This window comes from Coffea arabica, chromosome 2c, assembly GCF_036785885.1.
Source record: "Coffea arabica cultivar ET-39 chromosome 2c, Coffea Arabica ET-39 HiFi, whole genome shotgun sequence".
NCBI classification, from domain to species: domain Eukaryota; kingdom Viridiplantae; phylum Streptophyta; class Magnoliopsida; order Gentianales; family Rubiaceae; genus Coffea; species Coffea arabica.
This window is the reverse complement of record NC_092312.1, coordinates 35,312,581-35,335,705: the sequence shown is the minus strand read 5'-3', so window position 1 is coordinate 35,335,705 and position 23,125 is coordinate 35,312,581. Positions and strand designations below refer to the sequence as shown.

The 23,125-nt window shown below is 37.1% G+C and overlaps 2 long non-coding RNA genes across 3 annotated transcripts; both read left to right on the top strand.

Moving 5' to 3' along the window:
- Window positions 1-10,677: 10,677 nt before the first annotated feature.
- LOC140035321 (uncharacterized) lies at window positions 10,678-15,426 on the top strand. Of its 2 annotated transcripts, none has more exons than XR_011839397.1 (3): window positions 10,678-12,463; window positions 14,382-14,470; window positions 15,204-15,426. It is a non-coding gene; the product is annotated as an uncharacterized lncRNA (long non-coding RNA). The 2 variants fall into 2 exon arrangements; XR_011839396.1 differs by having other exon boundaries at window positions 15,201-15,426.
- A 1,400-nt stretch (window positions 15,427-16,826) lies between these two features.
- LOC140035920 (uncharacterized) lies at window positions 16,827-19,679 on the top strand. The gene is made up of 2 exons (XR_011839815.1): window positions 16,827-18,723; window positions 19,454-19,679. It is a non-coding gene; the product is annotated as an uncharacterized lncRNA (long non-coding RNA).
- Window positions 19,680-23,125: the final 3,446 nt, after the last annotated feature.

The following is a 23,125-nucleotide window of genomic DNA, read 5'->3' as shown; positions in this document are numbered from 1 at the left end:
AATAAAAATGATGGCCCAGTGGCCTGTTTTCTTAAGAAGATCTGATAACGAATTTGCACTTTAACCCCTGATCTTTGGAGTAGTTTCACTTCGGCCCAGAACATTTTGATTTCTTTCACTTTGGTCCTTATAGTAATTGCATTTTGGTCCCTGAATTTTATCTTTTATTTAATTTTGACCTCTGAACTTTAGAAAAATATAATTTTTATCCCCAAAAGTTTTTCAATTTTTGCAATTCAGTCCCTAATGAATTTTGACTCTTTTTTATTGTGATTGCTTCTTTTCTTTAATAGCTAATTATGTTACTTTTGAATATATTTAACTTGCAATTTTTAGATGTTCTTAAATTTCTTTGCGTTTGACGTGTTAATGTGAATTTAGTGTTTTAACATTATTATTATTTTCAATTAAAGTGGTGCCATGATTCTTTTGTTCATTGTGAGTATAAATAGGACAATTTGACTCCATTTAGTCACCACTTCAAACGGGAGGTACCCCTATTTTTATTGTTTCAATGTCAATTATGTGCTCTCATGTGCTCCTATGTGCTCCTATGTGTTTATCTATTTTTATATGTTTTATTTATTGCATTTAAATGTTCATTTAAATTTTCTTATATTATATTCGTTTAGTTAATTTTTTATAATGATTCAAGAGGCATTTAATTACCTCAAAAATGTAATAGATAGGATAATTAGATTTGTTTTATTATATTTTTCCCTTCTAAATTGTAGTTGGGCGCTCCCCGATGTAATAGATAGGTTGCGTGTTTATGTGGCTTATGTGTTATGTGTTTTATCCGCTTTCCTTAGGATTTTCGCATCTAGATATTATGTTTACGTGTTATGTGCTACGTGCTCTTATGTGTTTATTTGTTTTAATTTATGCTTTAGTTGTTTCACTATGAATTGTTAATGCATGACGTCACCACACTAGTCCAACGCTAGTTGTGGCTTCTCCCTCTATTTACTTGCTAGTCCAACGCTAGTAAGGAATTTTAGAAATGGGCTAGTCCAACGCTAGACCCTTTAGGTTGTCTTGCGCTAGATTCATCTTTGTGTGCTATTCACTACATTTTCATGCATATTTTCATTTTTAAGATCTTTTCTCATTTGCATGATATTCCCTATTATATTATCCCTTATCCTCTATATGTGTTAATCATATCATTTAAAATTGCATTTCATTTAGGACATTGTATAATAAGTTAGCTCATTTGCTTGTGCATATTAGGAGAATTATTTTTCAAACATGGGAAATGGGTGATTATAACCTTTTAGTTTAAATACCCCATTAATCCCTGTATAAGAAAATTATGTCACGAGTTTTTGCCTCCCATACCCTTTATGTTGCATTCCCTTTTTCTTCGATCACTTATATCTATGTATATAATTTAATTTACTTTCTTTACTTTTCTTTTTTTTCATCATTTGCATACTCGTGATCCTTTCAAGGAAATATTTTGGCTTTCGCAATTAATGCGATTGTTTCAATTAAACCCTTGAATGGATATTTTGACCCTTTCGATATTTTATAAATTTAAATTTGCATCCATGTAGGGAACATCCAAATAAGATAAAATTAAGGGTTAGATTAGGAAATTTTTGACCAAACCTCGCAACTAGCTTAGATTAGGTTGAAAGGGTGCCTTAGGTTTGATTTAATCGAACCTTTGCCTTCCCTTTCTTCAATCGTGACTCCCGAACCCATTTTCTCTTGTTTTTTCGAAGACCTGGAGTTGTCAAAAGGGTTTTTATTTTATTTTATTCTTATCAAAAAGTATTTTTGGGGTGACTTGGTACACCCAAATTCAATACCAAGTGGCGACTCCTCTTTTTTCTGAAAAACCCTTTTAGACTAAATTTTGGACCCAAATTGTCGCATTTTTTAAAAGTCCCATTTTAGGTCCTTTTTCATTTATTATTAATAAATCACATCTTTTTATAAACACTTTCTTTTCCATCGCGAAAAAATGGGGCGCGACAACTTGGCGACTCCACTGGGGACGTTAGAGAGTCCAAGCACTTGGTTTAGTCGTCCTTTCTCTCTTTAACCCTTATATTTATCATATTTGCATGTTTTAGGTTGCATTTTTCTTTTTTAGGATGTTTTGCATTTCACACTCGTAATCGTTCCTCGTCTTACGTCTATGTGATGAATGGTTTATTTATTTATTTATTCGTATCGCGCTTTGCATTTGGGTGAGGGGATATATCACCTTAAAGCCTCCATGCTTGTTTTAATAATCCCTCCCTTCAAAAGGAAGCACCTCATACGTGCATGCATTACTTTTCACCCTATTTTTATTTTTTCCGTGGGCGCCATCCCACATCTCCTTGTAGGATTAGAATCGATTTCCTTAGGTATGCGGATGGTGTGCGCTGCGCCCATAGCGGTACCTAAGGGATCACTCAAGCCACCGATCAAGGGCCTTGGGATTGATGACCCTTCGCCTTTTGGTTTGAAGGCTTGGGAACCTGAAACTTTATCGAGTCTAGATGCATTAGTGAGCCCAAGCTCATGCATCCATATTAGAAATACCCTAGGATAGAGTCAATCCTTATCCAATTAGGAACATTAGACACGAGGGGAGGGATTTCACCCCTCTTTCTTTACTTTCTATTGTTGTATTATTTATTGTTCCAACGTGTTATGTGTTATTTGTTGAACTAACCTTCCCTTGTTTTCTCTTTTCTGCATAAACAAACTTTAGAAATAAGAGTTCTGGCATGATACTCGTTTAGGACAAGACAGCCTTTCATATCAAGCACGTTTAAATTTTAATTAATTGCATACGCATATATATTGCACATCATTTTAGGCTTACCCCGGCATTTAAATGGGGCACTTTTAGATCATATGTCAATTATTTCATTGCATATTTAACCGTTTTAATAAATTGGCATCATACATCAACTTTAGAGGGAATGCCGCATAGGGGATCCCACGTTAAGAATAAGCCACCTTTTGTCTCGGATATATAATCCAATGAGATTTGCACGTTTATATTTTTTGTACCATCCAAAGGGGTAGTGCACAAGGTAAGGTAGGATCCGATCATTTTTTCATAACATGATTTTTGGAATATGAGCACCTAACAATCATCTTTTGGCCATTTTAACATATTTGATAAAATCCCCTTGCGCAAAGGGTATTAATTTGGAGAAGTTCACAAATAATTTCACATTGTTGAGACGATAAATATAATCGAGGCCAAATCTTGATTTTAGAAGGCTCATAGACTGATGCATCGCAATGAATTTTTTGAAACTATCAATAGGTAGCCAATTCAATAAACTCTCATTTCCATTCAATTCATTTAATCAAATTATCCATCAAATTCATCCAATCTATTTGGTCAATTCATTCATTTTTAGGACAATTCGGTCAATTTTGAATAAATCGTCATTTTCATTTATTTGACCAATTTATCCCTTTTTAGGGTGATTCAATCAATTTTGAATAAATTAAATTTCATTCAATTCATTTGATCAGTTTGCCTATTTTTAAGGTGATCTAGTCAATTTTGAAATAAATCATTAATTTCATTCAATTCATTTGACCAATTTACCCCTTTTTAGGGTGGTCCAGCCAATTTTTGAATAGATCCTCAATTTCATTCAATCAATTTGATCTGTTCATTCACTTTTAGGATAATTCAGTCAATTTTGAATAAATCGTCAATTTCATCCAATCAATTTTACCAGTTTATTCATTTTTTAGGACAATCCAACCAATTTTTGAATAAATCCTCAATTTCATTCAATCCATTTGATCCGTTCATTTACTTTTAGGATAATTCAGCCAATTTTGAATAAATCATCAATTCCACCCAATTCGTTATTCTTTTTAGGACAATTCAATCAATTTTTTAATAAATCATCAATTTCATTCGATCCATTTGACCAGTTTTATTCAACTTTAGGATAATCCAATCAATTTTTGAACTAACCATCAATTTCATTCGATTCATTTAACCCATTTATTCTCTTTTAAAGTTTCGATCTATGGTTCACCGAAGAAACTAGTCAAGACATTTCAATCCTTTCAAAAAATAAGTTTTTCACACTAAATTGATTTTTAATATCACTTTATATGTCAATCAAAATAATCAATCCATTCGAATTTTGTCCTCATTTTGTTAGTTATCTATTATTTTCGAAAAAAAAGATCCATTTAGTCCAATTTTTTTTCAAATGCTCTTCAATTGAATCTCAATAAGTCGATCGGATCCATCAGGTATTGTATGGTGCCTACCCCAGAGGATTGCATTTTTCATGTTAGGCCAACCCTTGGCATAAAAGGGCTCTCCCATAGGACATGCATACCAATTTTACAGTTTTGATTACTAACTCTGGGTATTTTTCTTTTAATTTTTCCCCCTCCCCTGCATTTATAAAAGTTGTTTTAATAAGGTAAAAATATTTTTCCTATATCTGATAATATTTTTTGATCTGATAAATTTTGAAAATTACAAGTGTTACTTGATTTTGGACAGATCCTACAATGAAAAAAAAATGATGAATGAAAAATTTCATCTGTAAATGCCAATCTAAAGTATCTCAAAAATCTCTTGATTCATTGTTTCTAATACATTTTGTCTCAAAAGATAGAAAGAGAAAGTGTGTATATATTTGAAAATATATTCTTTGGAGATTTTTACTTTCTCATATATATTATATTTGAGCAAAAAAAAAAAAAAGAATTTTTGAACAATAAAGTTTTTATTTAGACAATTATTATTTTGTATATATATTCATTCTTTATTTGCTTATTGGGAGATTTCATGATGAATCCTAAGAAATAAGATTAAATTGAGATTTTTCGACCTCTTGTTCTAAAATTCATGAGTGTATGTCCAATCCCCAAAATTCTTTGCATACACTAGATTTGTGGTCTAAACTATTCAATGGGGATAGTCGGAAATAAAAGGGTCATTCAAATTTGATAGCTTGTCATAAAAGATCAACCCTAACACTTTTCATTTTCATTTTTTGTCCACTTCTATTGAACCTCCAAGATCAGTCGCATTGGTTGACTAGCTTCAAAGTGAGATAATTTTTTTCATGAAAATGTCTGGTGTGTCTAATCAGATTCAATCCACATCTGAGTGAAAGCAAAAATGTACATTACTGCTTATTTTGTTTTGAAAATTTGGAATGATACTTTAGGCTTTCGTTTCTCTATCTATACAGATGCTATCATTTGTTTTCCCATTTGAGCCTTTAAAAATAGAATTTCGTTTCAAATAAAATCCTAAATGATCATGACCTTCCATGGAAAATTTTTCGAATGTCAAATGGAAATGGATTTTTCCAACGGGTTATTCTTTACTTTGGTTGTCATGAGAAATAAGAATGATGCTTTGGCCATCGTTTCTACCATCTAAACACTTTTATCCTTTGCATCCTCATTTGAGCCTAAATTGGTGGTTCGTTTCAAAAGCACTTATGATTGCACCCCCACACTGGGGAAGGAGATTTCAAAAAAAGAAAAAAAAAAGAAGAAAAAAAGGAGAAAATGCTACAAGTTGGGGAATTTGACTCTACCATTGATATTTGGTCTTCAATATCAAAAGAAACAGGGGCCATCTACACTCCAAATAAGGGAGTTTTCAATTTTATCATTGACATTGGGATATCAGTATTGGTAAAAAAAAAAAAAAAAAAAAAAAAGGGAAAAGAGAGAAAAGAAAAATGTGAAAAAAATGAAAAAAAATGATGAAAGAAAAAAAAAGAAAAAGAAAAATGCGAAGACATCCAACGCTGCATTCCTCTTAGTGATTGTTGAAGAAAAAAGAGGATTGATAAGAAAAAGGGAGTCAAAATGGGGTCCCGGATTTTAAATCCAAAACTGGGGCAATTTTTGTGAAAGAAGGTGATTTTAAGTGCATTGTCCTTGAAAGTTTTTTTCCTAGCTATCGTTGTTAAACTACATTACATAGCCCATAAAGTCCATTGCTGACTTGTCTTTCATGACAATTTGAAGTGAAAATCTTGCCTCTAAGGGATCTACCAATCACTCATGATCAGAAGGCCATAACCTGTTTTCATATGTTTAGCTATCGTTTCTACCCATATATTACAAGCATATACAGCTTATATGTTGACTGAGTTTTCTTAGAAAATAAGAGTGATAAACTATTTGCTTTCACCAAGATGTGATATTGAATGTGTTGGGTACAATTTGGCAAAAAAAAAAAAAAAAAAAAAAGACAAATCCTAACATACCATTCCCCTGAGTCACCTCAAAATCATGAATAATACCCATTTGGTTGGTTCTAAAAGATGAACTAACAAGAAAGGGACCCCTTTTCCCTCAACACCGATCCCAAAATGAGGAAGAGATCTTTTGCAATTTGGTCCTATTTTGAGAGATTTAGCATGGAATCTTCTATATGAGTTTGGATATGACATTTAATTTTTTTCATTTGAAAAATATAGTTTCTATTCACATTGCATGTTAGTCTTCTAAATTTTGAAAAAAAAAAAAAAACAGTTTTCTGGTTTTGTCTGGTTAAATGGAGAACCATTCGATAAAATTCTATAATAGGCCCAAATTGGGGCAAATTCTTTGTAATATATTTGTGAGATTTTTGTCAAATAGGTTCAAATTGAGGCAAAATTTTACAATGCATTTGTAGGGTATGTCCAAGGTCAAGTATATTTTTCAAATTTTGATAAGTCAACACTTGGCATGAATCTTAATTGTTACATCATTGCTCAAAAAAAAAAAAGAATTTTGAAAAATTCAAGTGTTTTGAAAAACCCCCCTTGTGCAGGTGTTTATGGTTGAGTTTGAGGAAAAGACGCAAGTGAAAATCTTGCAAATTTGGAGGGTAATCACGAATAAAAAGGGGGCAATAATACTACCTTGCAAAGTGGAGGATCGGCTATTTATTCAGAAAGAGTGCATACTTCAACAATCAACTTGGAAAAAAAAAAGAAGAAAAGAGAAAATAAAAGAAAGGGGGAATGAAAAAAAAGAGAGAGAGAGAATAGTAAAAAAAAAAAAAAGGGAAAAAATGAAAAAAAAAAGAGGAAAAAACGAAAAAAGAGAGAAAAAGAAAAAAAAAGGGGATTGAAAAAAAGAAAAAGGAAAAGAGAGTTTTTCCTTCGATTTTGCAAATTTTGCAATTGAACTCTGGGAGCATTTCATTAGAGATTACATTTCTAAGTTGGGGCAACACCTTGCCCTCTTATGTCGAAATGGAAGTGGTAATGCATGCCAAAATCGAGATCCCGTCCTTGCACATTTTGACAAAGGCTCAGGCAGAAGAAATCAAATGGATTAAGGAGCACAATGAGTTGTTGTCTCTAATTGATGAAAAAGAGGTTGAATGTTTGTCATGGACAATGCTATCATCAAATGATGGTTCGTTAGAAAGACAAATCTCGCTTATTTGAAGTGAGGGATAAGGTTTTGAAGTAAATTTTTCCGATTCAAGAGGAGGTTAAAGAAAAGTTTGCTCCAACTTGGCAAGGGCCATTTATTGTTCAAAGAGTGCTATCCGGAGGAACGTCCATTCTTACAGAACTGGATGGACAGGTTTTTCCTTTGCCAATCAAAGACATGTGTAATAAATTTTTTATCTGATTATGTGATTTTTCTTTTTGAAATACCATCTATGGCGGATCAAAGGCGAGCCTTCTTCTTTTCTCTTTGAACATCTTATCCCTAGTTTTCCCCATTGAACCTCCAGAATAATTTAACCCTTTATTTGATAGCCCTCCTAAAGATTGCAAATTCCACACCAGGGCAAATTTTATCTCCTATTTGTCCAAAAAAAAAAAAAAAAAGAAAGAAAAAAAAAGGGATTCAAAAGCCAAACTGGGGCAATTTTTTTCAGTATTAATACCCTCATACTGGAGCAAATATTGATAGAACGTCATCTTAGGGTTTTGAAACCTTTTTGAAGATTTTGCTTTCAACCTTTAATATTTCTCTACCCCATCTGAGCCCATCACAAAAATCATGAAAGTCTCGACCTCCGTTTTAGTGGCATTTCTGATAAAAATCACTTAATCAAATGGCAAATGATGTCAATACACCTTCACCAATTTTGCATGGGAAGGATTGTCACACTGATGCCATTATTCTTTAAATATATTTCTGAGTTGATAAAGGTCGTTGGCAAGATTTGTTCATTGAGTGAAAACCGGAATGGGTGTCTTTTCAAAAGGAAAAAAAGAGAGAGAGAAAAGAAAAATGAAAAAAAAATGAATGGAAAAAAAAAGAAAAAAAAGAAGAAATAGAAAAACGAAAAGAAAATGGGGGTGACCTTAGGAAAAATCCGAAATGCTAAGGTCATCAATGTAAGGTTTTGGAGCACAAGAGAATCATGAACGAAGAGCAGAGTGTTGAAACTTGAAACGGACATTCCTTCAAATCTGGTCATTAGAAAGAGTTGATTTGTGATACAAAGGGAAGTATGACTGACTGATGCTAAAAAACTGAGAAGATTCAACACAAGTTGCAGCACAACTCTTGGGGGGCAGTTTTGACATCAAAAGATCATGCTTACATGGTTCTCAAGGCCAAAGGAATCACAAGGGATCACATGGGTGGTGGCATTATGTGATCACTTTTTTTTTGTCTTTTCGAAAGCATGAAAAATGTGGTTTTTGTTAAACATGATTTACGCTGGATCAAATAGCAAAAGGAGTGAGCTCCAATTTTGGTAATGCATTCTAAATCGGTTTTGTGAAAGAAAAAAAAGTGAAAAAAGAAAAAGGGCCTTTTAAAATCGAGAGGATAGTGACATATGTACCTCTCGAATCTCTTGAAGGGAGAATTGTCATTGGTATTTTTCTAGTTTTAAAATTCGTCACTTTGGACTTTTTCAAAAAAAAAAAAAAGTGTGTTTCTTTCATTTCTTCTAAAAAATTTGAAAAAAAAAGAGAGAAAAAAAAGAGAGATTGCAAATCCACCAACTTGAGCAACGTGCATTTAAGCCTTTCAGTTAGATAGTATAGGACTTGCGTTTTCGTTTCTTTCAGTATTTCATTGGGCTCGGGTCAATCCCACCAATCTGTTATTTAAAAAAAAAATCAAAAATCAAATCAAAATCAATCAAGAAGATCCAATTTAAATTCCTGTTGGAGCGTAATCGCGTCCCTCCCCGCATATTTAATTTCTTGTTGGTGAGTCTCAGCGTCCACCGCGTACCCTTCTATCTCCCCTTCTTGACAGATCAGAAGATCATATTTAATTTCTTGTTGGTGAGTCTCAGCGTCCACCGCGCACCCTTCTACCTCACCTTCTTGACAATTTAAATTCCTGTTGGTGAGTCTCAGCGTCCACCGCGCACCCTTCTATCTCCCCTTCTTGACAAATTTAAATTCCTGTTGGAGCGTAATCGCGTCCCTCCGCGCATCAATTTAATTTCCTGTTGGTGAGTCTCAGCGTCCACCGCGCACCCTTCTACCTCTCATTCTTGACAATTTAATTTCCTGTTGGTGAGTCTCAGCGTCCACCGCGCATCCTTCTATCCCCCTTCTTGTCAATTTAATTTCCTGTTGGTGAGTCTCAGCGTCCACCGCGCACCCTTTTACCTCCCCTTCTTGAAAAATTTAATTCATGCTGGTGAGTCTCAGCGTCCACCGCGCATCCTTTTACCTCCCCTTCTTAACAATTTAAATTATTGTTGGAGCGTAATCGCGTCCCTCCGCGCATCAATTTAATTCCCTGTTGGTGAGTCTCAGCGTCCACCGCGCACCCTTCTGTCCCCCTTCTCGACAATTTAATTTTCTGTTGGTGAGTCTCAGCGTCCACCGCGCACCCTTCTATCTCCCATTCTTGACAATTTAATTTTATGTTGGAGCGTAATCGCGTCCCTCCGCGCATCAATTTAATTTCCTGTTGGTGAGTCTCAGCGTCCACCGCGCACCCTTCTATCTCCCATTCTTGACAATTTTATTTTCTGTTGGAGCGTAATCGCGTCCCTCCGCGCATCAATTTAATTTCCTGTTGGTGAGTCTCAGCGCCCACCGCGCACCCTTCTGTCCCCCTTCTCGACAATTTAATATCTTGGTGGTGAGGTCTCAGCGTCCGCCGCGCACCCTTCTACCCCCATTCTAAGCAATCACATTTAATTTTCTGTTGGAGCGTAATCGCGTCCCTCCGCGCATCTTTTTCTAGTTATGAGAAGTTATTTTTCTTGACTGTTTTGATTAATAATTGTGTTGTCTCATTCATTTTGTATTTCATGTTTAGAAGTTCTGATAACTCAGACTTTTTTGACTTTGCAAAGATCACAGTTGGTCAATGCACTTGTTTCATTGTGGTTCACTTGCATTTGAACTACGTTTGACCTGATTCCCATGGCGGGATACGTAGGCAACTCTACATGAGTTCGGTCACGTGCTTCCTGTAATGTTATTGCATCATTTTACTCAATAATTTCAGCCAAGTGTTGGCTTGTTTATTTTAGTTCAGGTGCAACTACAAGAGACAGGTAAGCAATTTGGTGTCTACGTCTTTGTCTTGAGTTTCTTTGAAACTCTAGACAAAGAGGGGCAAGCTGTAGACACCAAATTTTTGTCAATTTTTAATATTTTCTCAAGATTTTTCTATTTAATGAATTATTTATTTTCTAGCATTTTAATGTGCATTTTTCTCATTTTTGCAGGTTTGCTTTAAAAAAAAAAGGAAAAAAAAAAAAGAAAAACAAACCAAAAAAAAAAAAAAACAAACAAACAACAAAAATAAAATAAAAGTAAAAAAAATAAAAAAAATCATCATAATCATTTTCTCTACCAAAACCCCTATTAACCCATTCCACACTCAATTGCCAGGCACCTTTCTTTTCATTGGCAGAAGCTATCATTTGAAAAAAAATCCTACACACAAGCCCCATTTTTTTTTTTTTTCCTACAAGTCCCTCTCGATTCTCTGCTCTCTGGACGGACCATCAGGTCAGACAGAAGAAGAAAAAAAGACTCCAACTCTCACTCTGACTCTGGGCTCTCTCCCTCTCGGTTCCTTTTTCTTTTTTTTTGTTTCTCCCAACACACTCACACACAACTTAAAACAACAAAAGGAAGCAGCGATCGGTTAGGCTATTTGGAGCTTGGCAAATTTCATCACAAACTTTGGCCAAGGGACCAAACTCCTCATTGAGGTATTATTATTATTTTTTTTCCAGCTTTTCATTTTATTAACTAATTAGATTAAATTCATGTTTTGCTATCTATTTGTCTCTTTCTTTTATTGATGTTGTTGTTATGTGGTGTTGTTGAAGTTTTGGGGTAAGCCATGTATGAAATTAAAGGAAAAAGATGATTTCTTGTGAATGCATGTTAATTGTTTGAAAAAATGCCAAAAAGAATTTTAGGGACTGTTTTGATTTAATGCATCCTTTTGTTGTTGTTTACTTGTCAAACTAAGATTATAGTTGTATTGTAGAAGTTATCAGGAGGGTTTTGGCATAATTTTTATGATTTTTGGTGAAGATTTGAGAGTTTTAAAAAATAAAAACTGAACTGATTTCTTGGCATTTTGACCACTTTTGGGTCATCTTTTGTAAAAACTAACTTCAAAAATGGAGTCTGCGCGAAAAATGGAGTGGGGAGGTGTATTTTGAGAAATTTTGGCGACCGGAGAAGTCGCCGGCGACCGCCGCCGGAGGTGGTGGCCGCGGTGGCGCTACCGGCGGCCACCATGGCCGCCAACTGGAGTGAGCTTCGGATGGCCAGAGGAGAAGAAGAAACGAATGGGGAAGAAAGAAAAGAAAGAAAAGAGAAGAAAGAAAAGGAAAGGAAATTGGGCTGATGTTTATTTTTCTGATGGGCCAAGAGTTAGTTTTGGTTGGGTTTTGTAAATGGGTTTTGGTTTTGTTTCTTAATTTCGGTTGGGCTAGAAGGTCAGAGCCCATGCCTTTATTTTGGTTGGGTCTGAGTGATAGAAGACGGGCTGGCATTGTGTTTTCGCTTGGACTTTCGGCTGGGCTTAGGTAATGTTTGGCCCAAAGAAATAAAAATGATGGCCCAGTGGCCTGTTTTCTTAAGAAGATCTGATAACGAATTTGCACTTTAACCCCTGATCTTTGGAGTAGTTTCACTTCGGCCCAGAACATTTTGATTTCTTTCACTTTGGTCCTTATAGTAATTGCATTTTGGTCCCTGAATTTTATCTTTTATTTAATTTTGACCTCTGAACTTTAGAAAAATATAATTTTTATCCCCAAAAGTTTTTCAATTTTTGCAATTCAGTCCCTAATGAATTTTGACTCTTTTTTATTGTGATTGCTTCTTTTCTTTAATAGCTAATTATGTTACTTTTGAATATATTTAACTTGCAATTTTTAGATGTTCTTAAATTTCTTTGCGTTTGACGTGTTAATGTGAATTTAGTGTTTTAACATTATTATTATTTTCAATTAAAGTGGTGCCATGATTCTTTTGTTCATTGTGAGTATAAATAGGACAATTTGACTCCATTTAGTCACCACTTCAAACGGGAGGTACCCCTATTTTTATTGTTTCAATGTCAATTATGTGCTCTCATGTGCTCCTATGTGCTCCTATGTGTTTATCTATTTTTATATGTTTTATTTATTGCATTTAAATGTTCATTTAAATTTTCTTATATTATATTCGTTTAGTTAATTTTTTATAATGATTCAAGAGGCATTTAATTACCTCAAAAATGTAATAGATAGGATAATTAGATTTGTTTTATTATATTTTTCCCTTCTAAATTGTAGTTGGGCGCTCCCCGATGTAATAGATAGGTTGCGTGTTTATGTGGCTTATGTGTTATGTGTTTTATCCGCTTTCCTTAGGATTTTCGCATCTAGATATTATGTTTACGTGTTATGTGCTACGTGCTCTTATGTGTTTATTTGTTTTAATTTATACTTTAGTTGTTTCACTATGAATTGTTAATGCATGACGTCACCACACTAGTCCAACGCTAGTTGTGGCTTCTCCCTCTATTTACTTGCTAGTCCAACGCTAGTAAGGAATTTTAGAAATGGGCTAGTCCAACGCTAGACCCTTTAGGTTGTCTTGCGCTAGATTCATCTTTGTGTGCTATTCACTACATTTTCATGCATATTTTCATTTTTAAGATCTTTTCTCATTTGCATGATATTCCCTATTATATTATCCCTTATCCTCTATATGTGTTAATCATATCATTTAAAATTGCATTTCATTTAGGACATTGTATAATAAGTTAGCTCATTTGCTTGTGCATATTAGGAGAATTATTTTTCAAACATGGGAAATGGGTGATTATAACCTTTTAGTTTAAATACCCCATTAATCCCTGTATAAGAAAATTATGTCACGAGTTTTTGCCTCCCATACCCTTTATGTTGCATTCCCATTTTCTTCGATCACTTATATCTATGTATATAATTTAATTTACTTTCTTTACTTTTCTTTTTTTTTCATCATTTGCATACTCGTGATCCTTTCAAGGAAATATTTTGGCTTTCGCAATTAATGCGATTGTTTCAATTAAACCCTTGAATGGATATTTTGACCCTTTCGATATTTTATAAATTTAAATTTGCATCCATGTAGGGAACATCCAAATAAGATAAAATTAAGGGTTAGATTAGGAAATTTTTGACCAAACCTCGCAACTAGCTTAGACTAGGTTGAAAGGGTGCCTTAGGTTTGATTTAATCGAACCTTTGCCTTCCCTTTCTTCAATCGTGACTCCCGAACCCATTTTCTCTTGTTTTTTCGAAGACCTGGAGTTGTCAAAAGGGTTTTTATTTTATTTTATTCTTATCAAAAAGTATTTTTGGGGTGACTTGGTACACCCAAATTCAATACCAAGTGGCGACTCCTCTTTTTTCTGAAAAACCCTTTTAGACTAAATTTTGGACCCAAATTGTCGCATTTTTTAAAAGTCCCATTTTAGGTCTTTTTTCATTTATTATTAATAAATCACATCTTTTTATAAACACTTTCTTTTCCATCGCGAAAAAATGGGGCGCGACATTTTAGCCTTATGTCCCAGCTTTCTAACGCCTTTGGAATTTCTTGATTTCGATTTCTGAGCCATGAGTTACGGCCTTGTAAACAGGGACTGTTTGGTAACTCGCAATGAAACAGCTGGCACAATTTCGTGCATTTTTGACCTATATCTATTGAGATCTGGGTTGAGATGTCTAAAGGGAAGTTGTAGCCCTTCCTCTTAGCTTCGCAACGGTACCTCATGTACCTTGATCCGACACTCCTAGCCTAACTTTTGACCAAAACGGTTTGAGATGGCAGATTTGGCCGTCCCGTTTGCCGTTCCGCGCGCGCGCGTGTGCCATTTTTGTCGTTTCCGCACTTGCGCGTGCCAATTTTGCCGTTTTGCTTGTTTTAAGTACGTTAGTTGCCGTTTGTGATATATTGTGACATAATCTTCGATTTCAGACAGTGGTGAGCTAGGCGGAGCCGGTGGGGCCCACTACTAGCCAACACACAAAGTGAATTCCGCCTTTGTACTACTTTTGGTATTTTGAGTAAGTATTCAGGCCGCTCTTACGTGTTAGTTGCTTATGTGTTTCGATATGTATGAAAAGGGTACCTAGGCGAGGGTGTACTTTATCGCACTCGACCTAAACCCTAATTTGAATGTATAATTGTACTTGGCATATGTATATGAACCTTTTGGAACCAAAACCCTTGAGCTTGTGGCTCGGGGCGACTTTCGAATAAAGTTTGGGAAGTTTGCAAAGTTTGTGATTTTGAATAATTTTGGTGAAGTTTGTGAGTTTGGGGCGAACTCTTGACCTGGTTGGACTATTCGAGCCGGTTAGGGCTTGGTCGAAGTCAGTCCAACTTAGTCTGAGGTCACCAAGTTTGTAGGTTCATGTTATGAACCAATTTTGTGAATCCGGTTCACCGAGAAGGTGACCAAGTTTGTGACCCGAGCTTGTGACTCAAGCTCAAGTTTGTGATTTCGTTCGCCCGGGCAAGTTTGTGAGGTGACTGGCCAGTGAGGGTGATAAGGTGTCGGTGGGTGTACAAGTGAAGTTCTACGGACTATTATTTGCAGTCGACGGAGTGTCGGCAGGAGATCACGCATGGCACATGAGTTGGCTTTGGAGCCACCTGTATCCTTATTATGATGTTGTTCTTTTCTGCTTTTGCTTTACTCTAAATGTGTAATTGTTGCTACGTGAATTTATGCTTTCGCCCCTGTTTACTTACTAAGCATATAGCTTACCCCATTCCTTTTGTTTTCCTTAGCAGGGGCCGACGCGGGGACTTTTGGCTCGTATACTAGTTTAGTTAGTTTGGCTTGTAATAGTTGAATAGTTAGAATGTTTGTTTTTGTTTCGGTGGTTTATATAAGGACCCTCCTTAGGGTCTATCTTCTGCTGGTTGTGATTGTAGTATATTAGAGTGGTTTGACTCGAGACTTTTGAAGATGTGAATATAACTTTTGGGATTGTATATATTGTATTTAGTGCTCTTTTGAACTTTAAGTTTTGAGTCCTGGCGCGAGCTAGGCAGGCGGCCCGCCGATACCCTTGGGTTCGCCCTTGGGAGAAGTGGGGTCGTCACAGTTGGTATCAGAGCTTAGGCTTCAGATTTCTGTAGTGTATCCTAGGCTTGAAGTTTAGGATGCCGGACTGTGGGATACTTGGCTATTAAGGTAAATATTGAATGCTAAGATTTTGATATTGACTTTTGTAATTTTTCCATAAGGCAAAGTGGGGATTGAGTTGATTGCACTTGGAGATGGCCAGTCCCAGTGTGAATCGATTTGGTTCTTACTTAATATTGAAGTTAGCTATTTGGACCTATTCTTTAGGTTTGCACCCTAGGGCCGCCGGGGCGGTGCTGGTGGATTAGGTAGGTTCCGTAGGGGAGGCGTGTAGGACCGTTGATGGAATTTCGTTTTGACTATCTGATATGTTTAATTTGTTATATCTGCCATGTTTATTTTGTTATAACCAGTATGCCTGGCTTCTTTTGTTACCCAGTGATTGACTACATTTTTGGAGCCGTAGTGCTCACGTAAATAATGGATTTTGCACCGACCGGATGTCGGATAACTTGTATATTTTTAGTGTGACTTTGTAAAAATATGTATATTTGAGTATAATCTTTTGAGCTTATTTGTTTGAACCCGGCTTTTGAACTTATTCGTACTTGTGTAGTTGTAGACCGGCTACTACTCGAGTGGTTGAACTTTTGAGGCATTGCCTGTTGTGTACTTGACTGCTTTTGAGGATTATTTGATCTGATTAGTGCAAGTTGGAATTTCGAGGACGAAATTCTTTTAAGGGGGGGAGATTGTGAGGCCCCAGTTCGTACTACGTTGATATATTCATTAATTTGGCGGTAACGTTTGGTTTTGGGAGTATTTCGAAAACCCTAAGTAGGGAGTAAGATTTAAACCCTAGTTTTGTATTCGAACAAGTTTGAGTGGTGATTAAAGTTAGTTATGTTAATGTGTGTTTTAGTGTGGGTAAGTATAGGATTTAATCCATTTTGTATAGATTAATTAAGTTTAAGAAGGTTAGAAACCCGAAGTGAACAAAAACCCTAATTTCCGGTTAAGATTGGAAACTCGTCTTTTCTACATTTTTCTGTATTAGAAAAATTCCCCAGATAATTTTTATTGAGTAAATGGAGTTTTTAGATGATTTTTCTAGTATTAGTTGGTTTTTGAGAAATTAACAACGTATATCGAACGTGGGACCCACGAGTGCGAAAAGTTCGGAAAATTTCGGCCGATTAGGTTAAGTTTCGAATACTGGGTTTAATTTACCGGGTGTTAAGAGATAAGTAGAGATTGCAATTTGGATTGATATGAGAGAGAAAAGTTAGGTAGATATTTCAAAAAAGGTGACAAGTGTCACCATAAGATTAACTCTTACAATAAGATTTACTATTCCATTTTTTGACTTTTGACCCAATTGGTTAAATATCTTAAAATTAACCAAAAATCACCATTTTTCTCTTACCTTTGGCCGGCCCTCTCTCTTGCAAGAAGGAAGAAAACCTCTCTCAATTCCTTGCTCTAATCTTGCCCAAATCAACAACTTAACCGTTTAATCTTGAATTCCTTCCATAAAACCTCTTAGTTTAGTGCTTGTAAGGAGTTGTGTGGAGTTGTTTGGAAGCTTAAGGTGCTAAGTGGTCTCTCTTCTTTGGTTCTAAGGTAAGTGACTATGGAACCCCTCTCTTCTATCTAAAGATGCTTAATAAATGACTTGTGGTTGTTATGAGTGTGATTTTGTGGACTATTTCTTGATTTTAGTTAAGATTGATGAAGTTTTCTATTTATTTGGAATTTTTGCTGGTTGCATATGATCACTATGATGTGGCTATGTATGATGATTGGAAATGAGGGGTAACGACTCTAGTAAGTGCAAATGAGTGATAATTGCAAGTAATTTTGGATTTGGAGGAAATTTCAGCAACTTAGGGTTTCACCACCCCCTTTTCTGTCCGGTTTTGTATCTCCTACTTAGAGGCCGAATTGGCCTTTGCTTAAAACATGAAAGTTGTAGGTATTGATGTGTTTGAGGTGCCTGTAAAATTTCAGGTCATTTGGAGTAGTGTAGAGTGAGATATGTCGATTTTACTGTTGGTGTTCTGGGTTGATCAGAATGTGAAAACTGCACTTGTAATTGGTTGTTTTGGCTGGTATTGCTTCAGAATTAGTTGTTATGGTCTTCTAATGAAATGTAGCTTGATGTATTAGCTACCATATGCCTTTGGAATTTCTGGATTTGGACTTGTGTAGGCTGAGTTATGATGTTTGCACTAGAATACGTTTTGTGAATCTGTTTTTGCGATTCTGGTATAGTATATTGCACTTTCGACCTGGTTGCACTCGAAACTAGATTGAGTAGCCTTCTTCAACATTGTAGCCCCTTGAGTCCTGTGTATGCCTGTAAAATCTCAGGTTAAACGGATTAGTGTATCATGAGTTATAGATGAAATGCTCAAGCCTGTTTTGAACATCAGATTTGGTACGTCTTTTAGTTTAGCTTCTGCCCGTGATCTTTCGGTTTTGATACAGTATGATTTGGGTGTCAACTCCTTCATAAGAAATTTAGATCTTGGTCTCAGCTTCGAAACGGTATAAAGTACGTTGAAATCTGAGTTCCGTAGCTCCGGTTTTGATCAAAACAATATCGATCGTCAGAACTGCCCGGTATTTGGACAGTTCTGACGGGTATTTTGGCACTCGATTTTCGTTCTGTTCTGAATGGATTCAGGTCTTGGCCAAAACAAGAAAGTTTTAGCCTTATGTCCCAGCTTTCTAACGCCTTTGGAATTTCTTGATTTCGATTTCTGAGCCATGAGTTACGGCCTTGTAAACAGGGACTGTTTGGTAACTCGCAATGAAACAGCTGGCACAATTTCGTGCATTTTTGACCTATATCTATTGAGATCTGGGTTGAGATGTCTAAAGGGAAGTTGTAGCCCTTCCTCTTAGCTTCGCAACGGTACCTCATGTACCTTGATCCGACACTCCTAGCCTAACTTTTGACCAAAACGGTTTGAGATGGCAGATTTGGCCGTCCCGTTTGCCGTTCCGCGCGCGCGCGTGTGCCATTTTTGTCGTTTCCGCACTTGCGCGTGCCAATTTTGCCGTTTTGCTTGTTTTAAGTACGTTAGTTGCCGTTTGTGATATATTGTGACATAATCTTCGATTTCAGACAGTGGTGAGCTAGGCGGAGCCGGTGGGGCCCACTACTAGCCAACACACAAAGTGAATTCCGCCTTTGTACTACTTTTGGTATTTTGAGTAAGTATTCAGGCCGCTCTTACGTGTTAGTTGCTTATGTGTTTCGATATGTATGAAAAGGGTACCTAGGCGAGGGTGTACTTTATCGCACTCGACCTAAACCCTAATTTGAATGTATAATTGTACTTGGCATATGTATATGAACCTTTTGGAACCAAAACCCTTGAGCTTGTGGCTCGGGGCGACTTTCGAATAAAGTTTGGGAAGTTTGCAAAGTTTGTGATTTTGAATAATTTTGGTGAAGTTTGTGAGTTTGGGGCGAACTCTTGACCTGGTTGGACTATTCGAGCCGGTTAGGGCTTGGTCGAAGTCAGTCCAACTTAGTCTGAGGTCACCAAGTTTGTAGGTTCATGTTATGAACCAATTTTGTGAATCCGGTTCACCGAGAAGGTGACCAAGTTTGTGACCCGAGCTTGTGACTCAAGCTCAAGTTTGTGATTTCGTTCGCCCGGGCAAGTTTGTGAGGTGACTGGCCAGTGAGGGTGATAAGGTGTCGGTGGGTGTACAAGTGAAGTTCTACGGACTATTATTTGCAGTCGACGGAGTGTCGGCAGGAGATCACGCATGGCACATGAGTTGGCTTTGGAGCCACCTGTATCCTTATTATGATGTTGTTCTTTTCTGCTTTTGCTTTACTCTAAATGTGTAATTGTTGCTACGTGAATTTATGCTTTCGCCCCTGTTTACTTACTAAGCATATAGCTTACCCCATTCCTTTTGTTTTCCTTAGCAGGGGCCGACGCGGGGACTTTTGGCTCGTATACTAGTTTAGTTAGTTTGGCTTGTAATAGTTGAATAGTTAGAATGTTTGTTTTTGTTTCGGTGGTTTATATAAGGACCCTCCTTAGGGTCTATCTTCTGCTGGTTGTGATTGTAGTATATTAGAGTGGTTTGACTCGAGACTTTTGAAGATGTGAATATAACTTTTGGGATTGTATATATTGTATTTAGTGCTCTTTTGAACTTTAAGTTTTGAGTCCTGGCGCGAGTTAGGCAGGCGGCCCGCCGATACCCTTGGGTTCGCCCTTGGGAGAAGTGGGGTCGTCACAGTAAAGCTTGAGGGAGTGAACACATGGGTGGAATTCAAGTATGAGAGATGCTCAGATTTTTGCTACAATTGTGCGATCATTGGGTATGGGGACAAGTCATGTACAGGGGACAAAAGGGAAGGACTGTCTTGTAGGGAAGGCCAGTATGGTGCTTGGATGAGGGCAGGAAATATAATGGCCTCCCCCTTGAAAGCATGCTTCACGTCTAACACAGAGGCGAGTCAGAAACCTAAAGAGTTGACAATGGTAGACAAAGGATCCAATAGCAGGATAGGGGGGATACTTGAGGGAGGATCTGGAGTCATGGGTGGTATAAATAGCAGGGGGGTAACAAGGAGACTAAGGGAAATGATCAGGAAAAACTGGCAATGGAGGAAAAATAGGGAGAGATTCTGAGGGAAAGTGCAAGACTAAAAGGACGAGTAGAGAAAGAGGGTAAGGGTGAGGGAAAACGAAAAGAGGGGAGTGGAACTACAGTACAGGGAAATATTGAAGCCCATAAGGTGGTAGTGGACCTGGGAGTAGGCTTGATTACAAAAGAAAATCAGATCCCAGAGAATATGGTGTTAGATGACTGTGTTGTTAGAGAGGGGATAGACAAGTCAGGAAAGGGGAGTTTGACTAGCAAAGACAGTAACACAATAGATGCCATGAGCCGAACCCAAGTAAGTGAAAGCAAACCAGGAAGGAAAAATCAGTGGAGGAGGAGTTTGGGCACCAAAAGGGTACCATTGAAAGATATCACGGACAGGGGGACAGAGAGCAACATTGGAGAGAAAAGAAAAACATAGGAAGAATGCCATGACTTGGATCTAATGGAAGAGGACACAGTACAAGGTCCACACCACAAGTGCTTAAAAAGGGATCAAGATGATGCACACATGGAGGGGAATTGGAGGCTAGCCCCGCAATGCCTCCACCAACACAATGAAGATGGTGGTGTGGAATTGTCGAGGTGCAGGAGGCCCCTTGACAATTCCCCAACTTAAGGAGGTACTCCACCTTCACTCTCCTAGTATAGTATTTTTGTGTGAAACAAAAAACAAAGAATGGTACATGAAGCAGGTACAAAAAAGGATTAAATTTGAACATAGCCTTGTCGTGAATCCCAAGGGTAGAGCAGGGGGATTAGCTTTGTTTTGGAAGGAAGGGTTGCAACTGCTTGATGTACACAGCATTGAGTGGTACATTGCAGCAATGGTGGTAGATAAGGAGTTAAATGATCACTGGTGACTGGTAGGAATATATGCAAGTAATGAGGAAAGAGCAAGAGTGCAACAATGGGAGACTATAAAGGAAAAGAAAAGGGAATGGGGGGGAAAAGGGGATAATAGTGGGAGACTTCAATGATATCTGCTCAAATGGGGAGAAATGGGGAGGGAAAGAGAGATCAGATGGTAGTTTTAGGGAGTTCAATAGTTTTATTTCTAGGAATGAATTGGTGGACCTTAGACATGGAGCAACACATGGGAAGGGGAGGGAGAGATAAAAGAGAGGCTAGATCGATGTTTAGGGAGTGTTGGATGGATGCAAGCGTATGAGAATACTACAGTTGAACACATTGAGAAAGAAGCATCAGATCACTGCCTGCTAATGGTGGATACTAAACCGAAGCAAAGGGGTATAAAAAGAAGGTTCTGTTTTGATCAGAGATGGGCAAAGGATGAGGAGTCTGTGGCTGTTATCCAAAGAGCTTGGGGGCTGGAGCAACATGGGTCTAGAATGTTTAGAGTGGTGAGACGAATCAAGGAATGTAGAGTAGCTTTGATTGAATGGCACAAGGCAAATAAAGGCAATACAAAGGCAAAAATTGAGGAGCTAAAGGAACAACTAAGGGTAGCACGTGAGGGGAGTGAGTTGGATAAGAAAGGAGCTATTGCAAACTTGGAGCTACAACTGAGTAAAGCATACAAGGATGAAGAGCTATATTGGAGCCAGAAATCAAGAAGCAGATGGCTCAAGGAGGGGGATAAGAATACAGCTTACTTTCACCTAAGTGTCATGGCTAATAGGAAACGGAACAATATCAGCATACTCCAGAAGACAAATAGGGGTGTGGTGTGCAAATGAAGAGGAAATTGAAGCTGAAATTAGCAAACACTATGCGGAGCTCTTCAAGTCTAATGATCCTACCGAATTTGAAGAAGTGTTGCTAGGCATACCTCGCACTATTTCCAGTCTCATGAACACACAGTTGATTAAACCTGTGACTGAGTTGGAGATTCAACAAGCCATTTTTTCCATGTTCCCTAATAAAGCTCCTGGAGTTGATGGTATGCCCCCTTTATTCTTCTAAACATTCTGGCATATTATCAAAAATGATGTTGTTAATGCTGTGACTAGCTTTTTTCATTCTAGCAAAATCTTAACAGCCATCAATGAGACCATTATCTCCTTAATCCCTAAAGTTGAAAATCTTGTAGTGCTTACTAACTTCAGACCCATTAGTCTTTGCACGGTGATTTATAAAATTATATCTAAGATCTTGGCCAATAGACTGAAAAAAGTCCTCAAGCATTGTATTAGCCCATCACAATCTGCCTTTGTACCAGGGCGACAAATTCTAGACAATGTGATCATAGCTCATGAAATGTTGGATTTTTTGAACAACAAGAGGAGAGGTAGAGTAGGCTTCATGACCTTAAAGCTTGATATGTCTAAAGCCTATGACAGAGTGGAGTGGAAATTCCTAGGCAGAATTATGTTGCAAATTGGATTTTGCCCTATTTTTGTTCGCTAGATCATGACGTGTATTTCCACAGTCCACTACTCCTTTAATTTAAATGGACAAAAGGTGGGCAACGTCAAACCTTCTAGAGGAATCCGACAAGGAGACCCCCTTTCTCCCTACCTGTTCATTATATGTACAGAAGGGCTGTCTAATTTATTCAAGAAACCTGTGGAAAAAAAGCAACTAACTGGCATCAAAGTCTGCAAGGACAGCCCTATGGTTTCACATCTATTTTGTGCAGATGACTCATTATTGTGTTGCAAAGCAAGCAAGGAGGAGGCACAAAAGGTCAAGGAGATCATTCAGATATATGGTCAAGCCACGAGACAGGTAGTAAATTTTGATAAGTTAGCTATGTTTTTCTCTAAAAATACTCCCAACTTGATTAGAAGGGAAATTAGTGAGGTCTTGGACAACATGAGAGAAGCCTCTAGTGGTAAATACTTAGGCTTACCGATGACTATTGGGAGAGCTAAGAATCAGATTTTTGGGTACCTGAAAAGTGTAATCACAAGTAAACTTCAAGGGTGGAAACATAAGTTGCTTAGTCCAGGGGGTAAGGAGGTTTTAATCAAATCAGTCATTATGGCCATGCCTACATACATTATGTCTTGCTTCAAGC